General features: G+C 45.8%; 1 protein-coding gene across 3 annotated transcripts in view; it reads left to right on the top strand.

Moving 5' to 3' along the window:
• The first annotated feature begins 4,596 nt into the window (after positions 1-4,596).
• The window catches only part of ELOVL7 (ELOVL fatty acid elongase 7), a 31,448-nt gene continuing 19,185 nt past the window's right edge, over positions 4,597-16,859 (top strand). Inside the window, exon 1 of one of the 3 annotated variants that reach the window (XM_072359624.1) lies at positions 4,597-4,689. The gene's annotated coding sequence lies outside the window, so the exon portion shown is untranslated. Of the gene's footprint in view, positions 4,690-5,102; positions 5,195-5,646; positions 5,924-16,859 lie in introns of those variants that run through there. The other 2 variants (XM_072359626.1, XM_072359625.1) reach the window with 2 other exon arrangements.

Here is a 16,859-nt window from a genome sequence, read left to right as displayed (position 1 = left end):
AAAGGAATGTTCATCAGCAACATTCCTGCCTCTGTTGTTCAGGGATCACAGCAGACCACCAGCTTCTGGAGCATGGTCTGTTGGCCAAGATGCCCACAGAGGTGTAGCTCCTTGCACATCCCTGTGTTATCATGTTCTGCTTCGACATGGGTGAAGAAGCTTTCCCTTTCATCTTCAGATAAAACGCAAACCAGCAATTACCCAAATTCATTCCTGGCAATGATTTTGCTCTTGTGCTTGCAGAAAGGGATGTGTACAACATGGCATGCCACAACCATGCGCAAAGCTAGATCCTCACCAGCACCAAGAGCATCTCTAGGCTGGCCTGTTTTATATTCATGTTGCCTTGTTAACTCACTTGCTTTTTACAGCATAACATAAACCTTAAATCAGGTAAAAATCCTCACTGATTGCTCTAATTTGGGGCACAGTCCATACTAGCAAGCACTTCATTATTGATCTTCCTAGCACTCTTCTGGTATATTTCTAGGAAGAGAGGCTTAAGTTGCTCTGGGGAAGATTCAGGTTGGGCATCAATTTGTTCTCAGAAAGAGCATTGAGGCATTGGAATAGGCTGCACAAGGAAATGGTGGTGTCACTGTCCCTTGAGGTGCTTCAGAAATACATAACTGTAGCACTGAGGGACATGGTAGTGGGCATGGCAATGTTGGGAGGATGGTTGGACTAGGTGATCTTAGTGGTCTTTTCCAATATTAAAGATTCAGTGATTTTGTGATTCCAACGTGGTGTTCCTGCACATACAACTTTGGCCAGTCAAAGCCTATTAAGCACAGGACAGGTTACCACTCCCCTCTTTGTTGAGGGTTTTTGTTTGTTTTTATAGTATGTGTTAGATTCTGACATCTGTCGTGGAGCACTGCTCTCCAAAACGAAGTTATTTTTGCTGATGTGTTTACACTCCCAGCACAGGGCTGGAACTGTAATTATGGCACAGCATTGTTGCCAAATACAAACCCTGACATCCTACAGGTTACCCAGACATCCCTTTAATTTACTCTATGTTATCTTCTATGGAATAAAACATTTGCTGCCATCACTCAGTGGATACCCATTCTAGGCAATGGTCATTTAAATTTCCATGTCCGTATATTTTTAAATTGTAGGTTTTATTATGCTGTTAGTGAGATTGGTTCTTTTTTAACATACTGTTATCAGCAATGGGACAGATCAAAAGGAAAAAGTCAGGTGATGTAACATCATGATATTTGGGAATAGGCTGGCTAAGCATGTTGGCTGTTTTTCTCACTAGGTTTGTTAAGGCGGTTTTCTTTGTCTCTTTTAGTTAATGACTATAATGATGTAATACACTTTTTGAAGGCAGTTGAATTCTCCTTCCTGGTATGGACTGCATGGAGAACAACCCGCATGTAAGTGATACACTCTGGGAAGGTGTGTCACTAGCAGTTTTCATTTGAGAACCATAGAAGAACTAGATTTTATATAATACAGGTATGTCTGTATCATTGTACGTGTGTTTTTAAAGATATAGCTTATTATTTATGTGTGTATAAGGGTATATATATTATATTATGGACACAAACACACATCATATATTCATATATTATATGTGTATATAACTGTACATATACTATATCCACATTATAAATATTTCAAATGTATAGTTATCATGCAAGTGTATATATATATATTAATATATGCATATTTTTAATGTGCATGTATATAAATAAAGCCATGACACTGCCTTTATTAAATGTTATTAAGCTAATTTTTCATACTCATGATCACGGCTTCTGCTTTTGCCCCAGCCATTTTTTGCCTTATTTTTAGAGCAGCTTCCTTCAACCTTGTTTAGCACCAATATCAGATGCACAGAACAGCGTTCCATGGCAATGACCTAATGACTTTATTACTGTTACTTCAGATGGGGAACTTCACCTGTAAACTCACCTGTATGAATAGATTTGGGAAGAATTTGTAAAACAGGTAAATCCCCGTTGCAGTACCTCAGCAGCTCTGCAGTTGGCACAAACTTCTGTATTCACTTTGTGCAACTCCTCAGCAGATGTCCATGGAGAGATAAGGACATGGGGATATCTCCTTGCCCAGTGCATATGCAGGACACTGCCTTCCTCTCACCACGCATCATGGTGAATGTGCAGGGACCCCATGGAGGATCAGCTGCTCCATCAGGGTTACCATCAGCATTGCACATTTCTGCGGTAATCAGAACCTGAAAGTGCAAACAAACGAGGGTACCTTTGTTGCCAGTGCCACAGGCACACCCAGCAAGGCCTGAGCTTGCTGCAGCTGCTTAACACTGGTTGTGGCAGCAGAGCCTCACTGAGATGTAAAGGAAAGCAGTGCTGGGTTGCGTCTGCTCTGTGAGATTGGTATGCAGATAGCTGCCAGTGCTCGCTGGGTGACTCCCGGTCTGCTTACAGCATGCAGCCTCAGCAGGTTCCCAGTACTGAGGGTGCCTTGGCGAGCAGCTCCTACCTGCATTCTGCTGCTGGCTTCTTGCTTAGTATGGCCCCGGATAGCGTCCACCTCTGAAAGCTTTTTGAGGCATGGCCTCACCCAGAGCAGGGAAATACCCAAGACCTTTTGGAGAGGCAGCAAAGCAAGGAAAGTGTGGGCCAACTGTACAGTATCAGGCATGGTTTGCCACACGGTGCAGAGCAGAGAGCACCTGGTGACACCCCATGCTGCTCCAGTGCAATCCTCCTCTCCTCACTCCTGAGTGATGAATGCAGGGGGGGCTCAAAATGCTGTTTGACCTGGCTGCTGAGAAAGCTGAGCTGCTGCAAGCTACCTCTCCTACAATTTCAGTGTGCCCGACCTCCTACATGCCTGGTTTTCCTCCTGTGCAGGGCACAGCTGCCTCCTCCTGCTGTATGTCCCCACTATATACAGCTGGGCGTTAATCATTTACCTGCTGCCTGCGTGCTGGCCATTACTGCTGTCCCATCCACCCAACGCATGGCTCTACCTTTGCTCCCCAAGCACGCTGAAGGCTAGGCTGTGTTCTCCCTTGGAGGGGCTCTAAAGGGAGAAGCAGTGGCAGCTGTTGCTGACACTGTTGACATCAGATGTGTTGGAGTTGCCAGCTTGCATCTGGCAATTGTCACCAACACTTTTTTTCCTCACTAATGACTTGAAATGCCTTCTGCATGGAAGTCTCCAGGTGACCTACTTACTTTTATTGTTATGTTTCACGGTGCCCCATTTTGTCTTAGCCAGTGCAGCCCTATCAGGCATGGGAAAACACAACACATGGATATTACAACACATGCACAATATTAGTGGCTTGCTGAGCTGTATGGCTGCATCCCTTGGACAAGTCAGGACTTAGGAGGTGTGAGGCTCCCTGCCTGAGCAGGGATACGCTGATTCCTACTGTCTGCTTGTTGTTCTTCTTGGCTGATATCTTGCAAAAAATGCTTTGAACAAAGAAATCAAATAAAGTTTCCAGCTTCTGAACATTAAAGGGTGGAGGGAGGAATGGGATTGTTTAATTCTGTTTTGTGATTTTCCTGTCCTAAGCGAGACAAGTGGTATTGCTCAATGGACTGTCAGATTTCTACATAACCCTTATGGCCAAACCCAATAATCTCATTACGGTGCCTTCCCAAAAGTGCCAGGATTTCCTCACTCAGCATAATCGCAAAGGCAGCATGAAGTAAAACCCAATCTCATAGCCTCCTCCCTGCTGATCTCCATCCTAATCAGCTGCTTGGTGATCTGAGTTTCTATAGGTTCTGTTATGAGCTGTGTTTCTCCATCTCCATCTCCCCACCTGCTTTCCAGCTCCTCCGGCATCTCTATACTCACAACACACAGCTTTCTGCGCTGCCTTCTGCCACCTGTCTCTGCATTTGAGCTCCTCGGTGACACCAGGACAGCGTCACTTACACACCACATAGTTCACACCACCAGCCCACACACCCTCTTCTGCATACTGTAAAATGCATTTGGACATTTTCTTCAATTTTGCCCTCAAACCCTCTCACTGTTCCTTGGTTTCAGACCCCAGCTAACACCTCCTTGCTGATAATTAAAAGCGTCGTTTGTGGCTTTCTGTGTGCTGAAGTGACAGAAAGACCAAAGGAGCACCCACTTACACCTCGGGAATCTCCCGTCGCCCCCATTTTGCCCTTTACACCTGTAGATGGGGTCACTGGGAGCTTCATCTTCATTCAAAATGACTTCTGCGAGAGACCTGTGATACCCACAGTCCTAAGGGGATGAAAGCGTGACCTGAAGCGCTGAGCTAAAGCCGAGCAGTTTAGCTTTATTTCATTCTCTTTATTGTTATGCAAGGAACAACTCATTCTACCAGGTTTTGCCTTCCGCGACCCTCGTCTCGCCGCTCCGTGAGCACAAAGGAACCGCGCAGCCACCGTGACTCACGAACACCAGCTCTCCGAGGAAGGCTCTCACACCGCGGCGACGCTCCGACAGAACAGCCCCGTTTATCTCCCCCGGCCCGCACGACCTGCCCGCCCCGGCCCGGGGGCGGCGGGCGCTGACTCAGTGCCGCGCCACGGGAGGGAGCGCGGGGCGTGCCCTGTGGGCGTGCCCGGCTGGGGGCGTGCCCATCCGCGCGCCCTGTCGGGGGCGGCCGCGCGCGCCCCGCAGTTATTGCCCGGCGCGGTGGGGACAGGTGTGACTGCGCGCTGCCGCGTGAGCGCCGCCGGGCTGCGGGAGGTGCGTGCGGGACCCCTGGGTTCCACTCTGGGGACGGGACGGGACGGGACGGGTTGGGTTGGGTTGGGTTGGGTTGGGTTGGGTTGTGTTCCCGGGTGGCTTCCGCGACCTCTGCCACGAGTTCGCGGCTGTGCGGTTCCCCCTCCTATTTCCAGTATCCGTCATCGCTCCGCGGCCGCTCTAGGCCCCCAAGCCCCGCTTCCTCTCAACATGCGGATGTCCCCGCGGTGCCCTCTGCCGCCGCGGCGCCCCCCGCAGCGCTCATCCCCTGGCCGCGGTCCTCTCCCCATCGTTCAGCTCCGATCCCCGCGCGGAGGGGCCGTCCGTCCGGCGAGGAGGCGCGGGATGCCGGGGTGCTGCGGGCGTTCTTAACGGAGGCGCCTTTTCCCAGCCCCCGGAAAGAAGAGTGGTCGCGCACACCGAGAGGTGGAGGGCTGCAGGTGCTGGCGGCGGCGGGGAGAGGCGTGGCACACGTGGTGGAGATCTTCGAAGGCAGCGCTGCAGGGTGCTGTCTCGCATGGGGCCGTCGGGCGGGTTGGGCGCTCTTTGGGCACCGCCGCCTCCCTCCCGTCTTGCCCGCCGGCGCGGCTCGAGCTGTGTGCGGGACGGTGCTGGGCGAGCGGCGGGGTACGACCCCGTTAGGGCCCGGAGGATGCCCTGCGAGCGGGGAGCTGCGGGTCGGCTCCGACCGATCGCTTTGAGTGTGCGGCACATGGAGAGAGGTTGTTTCACGCTGTCGGAACAGATCGGAAACTCTTTCCCTTGCCCGTTGCTCCCCCAGACGTAGTGCGGCTTTGTCTGCGGGCTGCCCCGTGCGAAGGTTTTGGGCGAGTTTCTGCGCCGCGGGCAACGCGGGGCTGGGGGCACAGCCCGACTGTGGGGGGCCGCGTGGGAGCGGAGCTCGTGGCTGCGCCTCTCCCGGAGGTAGCGCAGCGCTGGGGGAACCTGGGCGGGCTCGAGCCGAGTCTTCCTTGTCGGCAGCTCTGTCGCTGGTGCGGGAAGTAGCGCAGCTTTCCTTGCAGCGCGTCAGTCAACTTTCAGTTAAGTAGCGTGTAGGAGCGGCGGGAGGCAGGCTGTGCTGCAGGAAGCGATATTCATGGAATGTGCTGCGGAGAGACGCCGCGGCGTTAGTCAAGGAAAATGCACGCCGCGTAGGATTTGACTAGTTACAGGGAGAGCTCTCTGCGTATCGTGAAATACCAGCTAATTGCGCGCTGCCGAAAGAACTAATCAGGTACGTTTCTGTATCCTGACGTGACTCGGCTGCCTTTGCTGGCTGTGCCGTGCCCTTCCTGGCATTGTTTCTCCCTGCCGCAGTAAACCGGAAAACTGTGAAACTTTTTTTTCTTTTTCTTTTTTTCTTTTTTCTTTTTTTCCCCCCCTCTCTTTACCTTGTACTTTTGCTCTTACTCCTGATTTAAGGCTTCTTCTCTTATCTCTGCCGCCCGCCTGGCTGCTGAGCCTGATCTGTGGCACAGCAGTGCCTGCGCGGGGCTCCCACGGCTGCTACAGGGTGGGAGTGATGTCGGAAGCATTGAGTTGCTTCCCGGACCGTGTGCGGCCAGGAAGTGCTCTGTCTCTCAGCTGCTTTTGACCTGGTTGTCTTTCCTCTAGTCACAGTGGGCGATGCACTCAGGTGTGCTTCAGTCTCTGACCCCCCTGCCCAACTCCACGCAAAGCTTGAGGACTGGCAGATCTGCTTGCCTTTTCCTCCTCTGCCATTTGTTGATGCTTTCAGTGGCAGCTCCGAGTGTTAAGGAGGGAGCAAACCTGTGCTTGGGAACTCAGTGCTGGGGTACTTACTGAAATATTGGAACAAACCCACTGACAGTACATCTTGTGTTTTACTCTTCTTTCAATGTAGCTCTTTTTAAGGGGGAGAAAATGGAAGCTAAAGGGGCACACGGTGCAGGCTGATTTTCTAGAGTGTTTCATGTGTCTGCTTTCCAGAAGTTTGGAAGTTTGCAGTTACAGGTGATGTGGCAGATAAGAATTTTTCTGACCTTCTAAGACTGAAGTAAAATCCCAGAAGTAATTGTTTCAGCTGAGACTAAGTGTGAGTTCACCCTGATGATAGAAACCAGAGCAGCTCAGGTATTTTTTTAATGCCTTTGGTTTCTGTGTCTAATGCTGAATATTGAACAGGAAATGTGGAGCAGTGTTTTTCTTTGCTATCATAATGTAGTAAAATGCCCTCTGTGTGCTTGTTATGTTTTGTTTTTTTTTTTTCCCTTTGGTGTGTCTCTCCGTACTTGAACTCTGTTTGCTTATGATGGTTACACAAAATGTTTCTTTTCTTAGGAACTTGGGATGTTGAGTAAGACCTATACGCAGGTAATGGACAGTGGGAGAAGAATGCTAAATTCAGAGCAGCACAGGTGTGCACAGAGGTTGTGTTGTTACCTTGGTGCTCTATGAGGATGGCAGGACCCGAGTTCTTGCTCTGACATCAGCTGGCACGCAGCTGACCTCTGGGACTGCCCCTTGCACAGCCTGCCAGCCCAGAGCACACTGGGTGCCGTCGCAGAGTAGCACAGATGTCAGAAGGAGGCTGAATTCAGGTGGCAGCATATAAGTGCAGTGAGTCACCGTGTTTGCCAGGAGCAATGGTATTTGGATTGCCCCCCTCCTCTGTGCAAGGGCTGTGTCACCGCTGTCAGAGCTGTGGTTGCTGACTCCCCTCACTTGATCCCACCTCTGCCTGTTGCAGTTTCACAACACTTCTCCTGTCCGTTGTCAGTGCTGTTCCTGTTGCTGTGGTTGGGTGCTGGGTGTGGGCCAGTGCCCTCCTGGATGAAGATGCTCTTTCTTAACTTTTCCTGTGAGTTGTCTGTCAACCCCCTGCCCCCTCACCCCACATCCCCCCTTGCATTTCACAGTCAGCTTCTACGAGGCCACAAAAGGTTGTATCAGCAAGGGGCTGTGTTGGAGTAGTGGGATGAATAATGTGGGGGGGAGGGGGGCAATTGATGTTGATTAAGATGACATTAGTCCCATTAAAGGGGCTCTCCCAATTGCAAACTTATTCTGTAAACAACTTGCTGGTTTTCTTGTCATGTCTTTGTGAGTTCCTGTGTGGTGTGTGTGTGTTGAACTGTATCGTGAAGTCTTTGCAATTTGCATTATGTTTTGTATAGATACTGTGCCTTGCCCACTGGGACCTGTGTCTGGAGTCTCTATTCAAACTACTTTTTTTCCCTCGTTTTAAAGAATAACATCACCAAATGTCTATGAATATGAATGTAAGTTTGTATTGTGCACTTTAAAAATGCGTGCAAACAAATGGTTGCCAATAAGTGCAAAATGCTGGTAACTTCTTACGGGCACCTCCTGAATGGGACTTTAGGAGAGCCCTGCTGTTCCAGGGACTGTATTTTGGATTTATAAATATGTCTGAGTTAAAAACAGAGCTTGCTAAGGATAACTTCATTCCTTCTATTATTTGTCTCCTAACAAAAGAAGGGTACAGCTCCTGCTGGAGCCTGAAACACAGATATCATTTTGTTGATGTGGAGATAATTTGCATTCTATCATCAGTCCTGAAATGATTTAAAACAAAGTCACAGTGACCTGATTCAGTGTCTCTCTGTATGCCTGTATGGTATGGGAATGTTTCATGTTAGTGTTTTAATTTTTTTTTTCTTTTTAATTTTAATTTATTTTGATTGCAATTTGTCTGAGAAGTTGAAAAATTGAGAAGTGTTGGTAGTGACTGAAGCTGCTGTTTTGTGATCCGTGCTGAGCAGAGTGCAAGGTGAGTGGAAGGGAGGAACTTCTTGGTCTAGAGCTGTGGTTGCTGATGGAGAAGAAAATATCTCTTATAGGGGAAAAAATCATCTTTGCAGTGAAAAACAATATGTTTTAATATATCAGGCTTTTTTTTTTTTTCTGGTCAGGATTTAATAGGCAATATTTTCATTTTCTTGTCTTTTGGTAAATTGTTTTTGGTCTTAATTAAAGTTATTGGCTGAACCTTTGAGAGTATCACGGTTTATAGGTCAGGTGTGCCTGTTCCTTCTGTTAAACAAATACTGTGGTATTTGCCATATGGTGTTATGAACAGATAGGGACGGACTAGCGCAGAAGAGTCTGTAACCTGGTCAGAGTAGTAGCTGGTAACGCAGCCTTTTACTGTACAGGTGAAAATCACTTAATTTTGGATATATATATTTCAGTTGAATAGTGTGTTTTACAATGTTTACACTTATATCATCGTTCTATAAAGCCTGTTCTGTTTGCTTAGATGTGTAGTTGGAAATATCTGAATTGAATTATATTCTTTAATCGCTTCTGTAGTCAGAGTTCTGTGGCTTGTCTTCTCTGTACTGAAATAAAAGGCTCATTCTTGAGACTTTTAGCTGTACAGAATGGGTCTGACAGGCATAATTAAATTACTGTAATGTACTTAGGAAGTGCCCTATCCTCCTTCATCTGTTGTGACCAAGATGTATGGAAGAAGCTTGCGTACAAAAGCCAGAAGGCTAATGCAGCAAGCTTAACGTCAGGTTTGAAATTAAAGCTTTAGAAAAACTATTTTTGAGCCCTGTTCCATGGGGCATTATTGCAGATGCTAATTTCTTCCATCATTTGTACTAGTACTGCAACTCCAGCAATATCGTTTCATTAGTGCTTCTGTACTTAGATTACAGGAGTCTACTCACGGGTTGTTTTTTTTTCCATGAAAAAGTAATAAAACTGTGAAGGAAGGCTGTAAGTCACTTTATGGATAGTTCTGGTGCTCAGGAAATCTCATTTCAGTTCTAACCATGACCCGGGCATTTTGGAGAGGGAGAAAGTTGGGGAGTGCAGAAGTTCTAAGCTGTTGGGACTCTCGTTGTCATCTTTCAGGGAGTCCTTTGAATGTCCGAAGTGTTACGGAATAGGAAATCCGCCAGCTGAGTTTCACATTATCTTGAAACAGCTCCCCAAAAAACGGCACAGTCGGTTGCTCTGAGACGGGCTTATCTGAAGGTTGCAGAAGCAAGCTTCCTGAACACTGGTTGGGAAATGCTCAGATCTGGTTTGATCTGGGCAGATCTGTTGAAATGAGGCCGCTAATGTATTTTAGAACTGAACAGCTCATATGCCCCATTTGACCTGCATTTTAAGTTATTGAATGGGAAACTACCTTGGGATCTGTGGAAATTGTGCTCCTTGGTATGCTTGCTTGTATCCTTGTAGAGTGTACTTGCATGTCATCACTTGCCTTCATCCCAGGTACCAGAGCATTGGACAAAATGTAATTGAATTGAGACAGGCTTCTGTGATAGGAAAGGGAGCTGCTCTTATAGATGGCGGCATTATGTGACCTTGATACATCTGTTGAATCAAGGGCAGAGAGAAGAGGTCCAGACAGTGGACAAGCATCTCAATGTGTGGATGTTGTCATCTGGGTGAACCTGCAGCTGGATCACATGTATTGAAGACACGAGTGTGGGTGAAAGCAGATTCCTTGGTTTGATTGTGAACAGTGGGATCCTCTGGAGGGGAGGTAGAAACGTGTGAGAAAAGTGGCTGCCTGCTAGGAGGATGATGGTATTGCTCTAGGTTCAGATAGTGGTATGTGGCCTGGTAGTTTTGGATAGTACCTGGAATATGGAGCTTGCACCAACACTTTAGTTTTGTTCATTGCCTTGCTATGCTGACAGGTGGGAAAAGAGACACTTTTTCTTTAGTGACTGAACACTCCTGGAAGAGAAAAAAAACCAAACATTCTGACCTGTACTGCAGAGCACTGAGACATTCATACAAAGAAGGCCATCTCAGACTTCTTTTGCTAACTGAAGTGCACAGATAGATATAAGCTTAATCTTTCTTTGATTTGGAGACTTTCCAGTTTTATTCTCCTTCCCTGATGTTGCATGCTGAGTGCTTCTCGTGTACTGTTATATGGGAACATCAGCATTAGGCTGAGTGCTCTGCTTCTTGCCAACCTTCTGCACTGAAAGTATTATTATCTCCTGCGTTGTTCTAATGTGGCACACTGGCTGCCTAATGTACTTTGTTGATGGGATTATTTATTTATTTATTTGGCTATTTGTATTTGGCAATCTTTCAGGAGCAGAAATGGGAGAAATAAGTGCAGTTGATATGAACTGGTTGATCCCTTCACACTGTTTAGCTCAGCTTATCTATATTAAATTGCAATCACGTCTTGCAGTCCTGGGTGGTCTCCTGGTGCCTGGGAACTGCTGTGGTTGTGGAAAATTATGATAGAAGATGGAAAGTATTCAATGGTTCTCTCAGGTGGAATTCTGCTTCACAGAATACCTGTGATAAGCCTGTCTGCTAATGTGGTGCGTTTCATCCCGTTCTTCTGTGAAGGTGTTATTCAGCGTTAAGCTACTTTAAAGAAGATCTAACCTGCGCAGTACAGCTTTATGTACTCTTTCTGAGCTTCCTGACAGTGCAAAATACTGACAATGTTTTAGCATTCTGGTTAGCACAGGAGCTGAGATCTTAGTAACAAGATCTTGGGCAGATGTCAACCTTAACAACTGTGTCATGTCATTAATATATTTTGCCCATAACACTGGCATCCACTTGGCACTTGGTATTATGCAAACTGCTGCATATTTTTTGCTTAGAAGGGAAAACAAAGAGCTGATAACCTTTTAAACATCAATTTTTATTTAAAAAAATAAACTCATTTAAAAATGTTTTGACTCTTCTTTGCAAAAGAAGCCAGGCAATATTTTTAGCTGGTAGAGAATTTTATTTCCATGTGAGTTTTTGAGGGTAGGTTGTCATCTGGCTGCTGTCCCGCATGATATTGCTTTGCCCTTGGAGCAGCCTTTTTCTTTTGTTTCCATAGGCCTTTGACTACTCTGAGTCACCTGGATCAGATGTTTCCTCTCTGTAATGCTTGTAGGCAGCTGTGAGTGTCCCATCTGTTTATTGACTCCTGACCAACCAGGCTTTTGTGGGCATCCGAAGGGTTCCTGACACCCTTACGGCCCTCTGGAGGGTATCTGCAGAGCAAGTGGAAAGGAGTGTTTCTGGAATTCCTGTTAATGCCAGATTAAAGTGGAGGTGCATCCTTCCTTGTGTTCACAATGTTTTCAACCTCTGGAAAACTGGATCATCCTGCAAGGGGTGCAGTCATCTCAAAAGGGGACACTGTAGAAAGCTACTCATCAAGCTGTACTCTAAGCAGCACCCAAGGCTTCTTGGGTGGAACACAAGGACAACCAAATTTGAAACATAATCAAGTAGGGATTTGTAATATACTGACTTTGGTCTTTTCATGCCCAGACTTGAAGTATAAGCACAGTGCAGTCTTGACCGTGTCTGTCTTGACTGGGGATGAGTCTGCAGGGTCACTTTCTCCATCTGTCCTTAATGTTTGGGCATCTTTTCACCTTCTCTATCCTTCTGTGGTTCCTACCTTGAGGATAGAATGCCACTGGTGATGGCTGGGAAACATCTGGCTTTTTCTTAAGGTGTTTCAATCTCATGTCAATTTCTGAAACTCTTTCACTTCTGCAGTAATTCTGGTCAAGTGTGAGACTATTCCTTCTTTTTTTCCAGGTGGGGATGTTCTTTGGGATGCAGGAGAAAAGCTAGGCCTTAGGAGAAGTTAGAATTTTACTCTTGCATTCATGTCTCTTATTTTGTTGTTCTGGCCAACAGGCCCGAATCTCGAAGTGATGGTACAGAATATGTTTGTGGGTTGGCTGACACTAAATCTACCGAGTGGATTTTTACAGATTAACATGACCTTTTGCCATGCTGAAGAATGTTGGTTTTAAAATACAAACAAAGCAGAACACCTTTAATTGCATGTTCCTCAGTGATTTGGGACCTCCAACTGTGTCTCTATAAATCTTCAGCTCTCGACTGGAAAGGTTTAGGATGTGGCTGTATAGTTACTTCCTGGAATGCTTTAGGGAGTACATCGTATCACCTGTTCCAAGATTGAGCTTGTGAGCAGCAGCTTTTTCTAATGACAATGGACTTCCTCTTTCTGATAGTTTAGTTTCAAAATGTGCTGAGCACGGACTTCCTTTAAAACAAGTCATCTCACTGCTGCCCTTGCCATCTCCCTTCGAAGTTCAGCAGCCTGTGTTGCTCTCCCCAGAGCTGATCACTGCACAGCGTGCATCACGGCCGAAAGTTGTGGACACAGCTGGCCCCAGTTTTCTTTTGGAAGAGCCTCCTAGGGAGGATGCAGTTGCCAATGTTTACAGTGTGCAACAGCATGTCCGTTACGCTGGATGGTGGGTGGGTGGGTGGGGAGGGTGTCAGTTCTGGGTCAACTGCCCTTAAAATTTATGGCTGCTTAATGCAATGCAAGTAATGTTGGAGTAGATGGAATGCATTATTTTGCTATTGAGAGTATCAGCCCAGGCTGGGGAGGCTGAGCAAGTGCAAGGCAGTGGGAAACAATGGTGAAGGAAATTAGCCCATGTCAGCATGAGCAAGTAGTGTGGGAGCAGCTCAGCTCTCGTAAATTGCTGCATTAAACAGTGAGCAAAATAAGATGTCACAACTCCACACCGGTGTTATCAGTGTTCCTGCTTACTCACATTCTGAACCCAGCAATATTGCAGCTGTTGTAATAAAAGTTCCGTAAAATGACATTGACCTTGCATCATGGTTTCTGGGGTGACAGTATCTGAGCTTTCAGTTGCTGTAATCTTGCTGTAGGCAAGAAACGATTGTAGGAAAATCCTTCTTCCTTCAGTACTGATGAATATGCCACACTTCATTTGTTCACCTTTTTTTAAGGTTATTATTATTTTTTTTTTTTAAGGTGAATGTTACATCCTTACGGTAACTGTGTTTATTTGTGTATATTTATGTGTTTGTCTCTACATTAAACTGTGCTTTGCTGAGTTGTCATGTTAAATGACATTACAGTCTTCCTCTCTACTGCAGGAGGAAATCTGAAGTCTGGTTTTTCCATTTATACTTAATCATTGTTGAATAGCTACGGGTATGTTGTCATTGATTATTTGTTTAAAAAAAAAAATGTTACTGAAACTTGTCTACTTTTATTTTCCATTGTCAATAGCTAGATCAGCAAGATGCTTCCTGTGTAACAAGTCTTGTTCCTACTTGTCTTAAGGGGTCTTCTCTGGAAACCATAGCCTAGCTCTTCGTCTCTTTATTTCTTTTTGTTCAGGTTCCATGGATTGCCCCCACAGTGACTATTTAATGACAATTTATTGATGCTGCTTTTCTGCCAAATGAGTGGACACAAACTAAGTTGTTTATCAGTTCCTGGTAGCAAACTATTTATGTTTTAATTAATTAGACATATGAGATCCTCATATACAGTTCCCCTCTTGACTGTTAATGAGGAGGTAATGTGTTGCAGCTACAGTTTACAGTTGAAGAAAGGGGATGGTCTCACTCTTATCGCACTTCATATTTGCACGAGTAACTTCAATCAGGCAGGTATGAGGGATGCTTCAAAAGTAATGCCTCCTATTTCATTATGTTGGTTTGTGATGTCAGAGGTGGATGTTGGTGGTATGGCAGTAGAGTTTGAACCTTCCTGCCAATATTCCCTTACATTCTGCTGTCATGTGACAGATGGTGCCTGACAAGGAAGTGCATATGAAGCAAAGGTGTGTCGTTGGACTCCTCCATGTGAAGAAAATGGCATCCATTGACATTCATTGATGCTTGCTGAACATTGATGGAGACCAAACAGTGGATATGAGCACAGGGAGAGGTGGGTTGTGCATTTCAGCAGTGATGACAGTGGGTCACCTCAGATGGTTCTGATTGTTACATGCACAGCATGCAGACTCTTTTTCATCACTGATGAAAATGCACAGCTAGTGGTGGTGGCTGTGTTGATAAAGAGTGTTTTGTAGCTGAGAACTCGCTGCATCAAACAGTGTAATTATGCTCTTTGTATCTGTTGTAGTTTCCATGGAAGCAAGTAGGAGGCATTACTTTCGGAGCAAGCTACGTAGATTTAGAGCAGTGGAAATCATAACAGGAGTCAGTTCTAAGCAGGTTCAAGAATGTTGCAGATTCAAGAATGAGGCAGACTTTGTGTACGAGTATTAGAGTAGAAATAGGGAGAATCTTAGATGGATCGTAAATCCGATGTTAGAGGAATCTGTTCTGCTTGTGTCCCACCTGTTCTCAGAACTGTTATGGATATGCTCTACCTGCATCCTGTGTGTTTTGCACTGGGAGGCCTGCATGGTAGAAAGATTAAAAAGTGTCTTACCAAAGTATTCAAGAAAACCTCTAGTTTGCACTCAAAACGAGCTACTTTTGTCATCAGCATGATGGGATATTAATGCTGTATTGTGGACACATCCATAAATTACATTCATGCTTAGTCTTCTAAAATGGGAGCCTTTAATGACATCAGATGTCTTTGGTCCTTTTCATTTTATTTAGTTAGCACTTCCTCCTCCCCCTACCTTCTCAGAGCTCATGTACAAATTATTTCTTAAATTACTTCTTATACAAGCAAGGAAACCCCAAAAACCTTAAAAAACAAACAAACAAAAACAACAACAAAACCCCAAAACAAATCTTGTCACTTAAATATCACTCTTTATCCTTCTAGATCATATAGACTTTACAGTAGAAGGAAGAAGTCCAGATGGGTATGAGCTCTACATGCTCACTTGTAGAGGGATGAATGGGTGGCATAGGGTGCATGTGAATGTGACTGTGCTGTTGAGCATAGTAGATTGCATTGCCACTCTTGTTCAGTGAAAGCCTGTTGAAAGTGACTTAAGCCAACTGATCTGATCTTAAAACAAAAACACCGCGGAAGGTTTTCTGGTTACATAAATAAGAAGGAGGAAAAAGGAGGTGTTGTTAAGTCCTTTGGATAAAGAGGAGATTAACTGGAATCAGATCTGTCCCAAATACTAAATGAATACTTTGCCAGAGGTTTTCGACAGGAGTAATGGTGTATCAGTAACTAATGGAAATGAGGTTTCATTGCTACAAATATTACATCATAAGTGAATCTTATTTTGACTTCCAGGTGAAAGTTGTCACGCAATGTGCCATAAGGCTTGCTGTGCTGGCAGCAATGTGTGGCTTTGGGAGCTGGTATCACCAGCTGGAATGAAACATGTGGGAGCCAAGGAGCTCCTGTAGGCTGGGTGCAGAGTGGCCTGCAGCAGCAGGTGAAGAGACAAATGAGACTAGCTGATGGCAGGTGTCTGACCTGCACGTGCTCAAATAAAGACAGGGGAGCACTGATAACAGCTTCTATGTCAAGGTGCTGTTCTCCCTTATGTCTTTGCCTTTCTCTGAAACATTAGGAATGTAATGAAGGGGGAGGGTAGCAGGGGGGTGGAAAGAGACAGTGCTGTTTCTGGTGGTTGTTTGCAAGTGGAACTGGAAATCTTCTTGGGGACCAGCCCAGTCTCTCATCCTTGAGATAAACTGGTGATTGAATTCAGACTTGCAGAGAAGCTTCCTTCCAGGCTAGGTTTGCAGGGACTGTTTGGACTTGATGGGCCTTTCTATGGGATTAGTTCCTAGGATTGCTTACAATTGCATTGATGTTATCCTTAGCCTTTTGCTACCAGCTCATAACACAGTGTAGTTTGTGTGGCTTTAGTTCTTGTCTTGTGAAGCATCCCTTGTGCATGTGATGGACAGACTGAGGGCTTGCTGGAGTGATGTGTTTTCTTGAATGAATATATAACACAATTGTTTATGGTTATGCAGGACTGGGCATGATGATCTTGTGCCCGCCCTATGTGATTTCACCATCAGCTTAAGCATCTATGATAAGGCTGCTTATCCCACTTTTCCACCTTCCTGTGACATCCCAATTCATGTGTCTCTCTGCTTCCCTTGCATGAGCTTCCTTTGGTGCAGCCACTGCTTTACCCAAAAGATGGAGATTCCAGTTGGGTTGCTGAGCTGCAGTGCTTTATCCTGCAGCTGCCTGAGAACCAGATGCATCAGCAGGGATGCTGTGGGACTACATGATGGAGTTGCTGGTAGTTGGATGGTAGTGCACAGAGAGAAGGATGATAGTTTAATACCAGCTGAAAGCTGGGCACAAAATGGAGCTGTCTGTGTCCATTATGAGTCTTCAGCCTTGACTGAAGTCTGCAGTATCAGTTAACAACTTTTAAGTGGGTGTGGGAAGGAATACAGATTGTCTTTATTTTATCAGGATGGGAAATCCACCTGGCTGGCAGAAAACCGATATGAAGCATTATTGA

Source organism: Excalfactoria chinensis, chromosome Z (assembly GCF_039878825.1).
Source record: "Excalfactoria chinensis isolate bCotChi1 chromosome Z, bCotChi1.hap2, whole genome shotgun sequence".
Lineage (NCBI taxonomy): Eukaryota > Metazoa > Chordata > Aves > Galliformes > Phasianidae > Excalfactoria > Excalfactoria chinensis.
The sequence above is the reverse complement of the archived record's forward strand: the minus strand, read 5'-3'. Positions and strand labels throughout refer to the sequence as shown.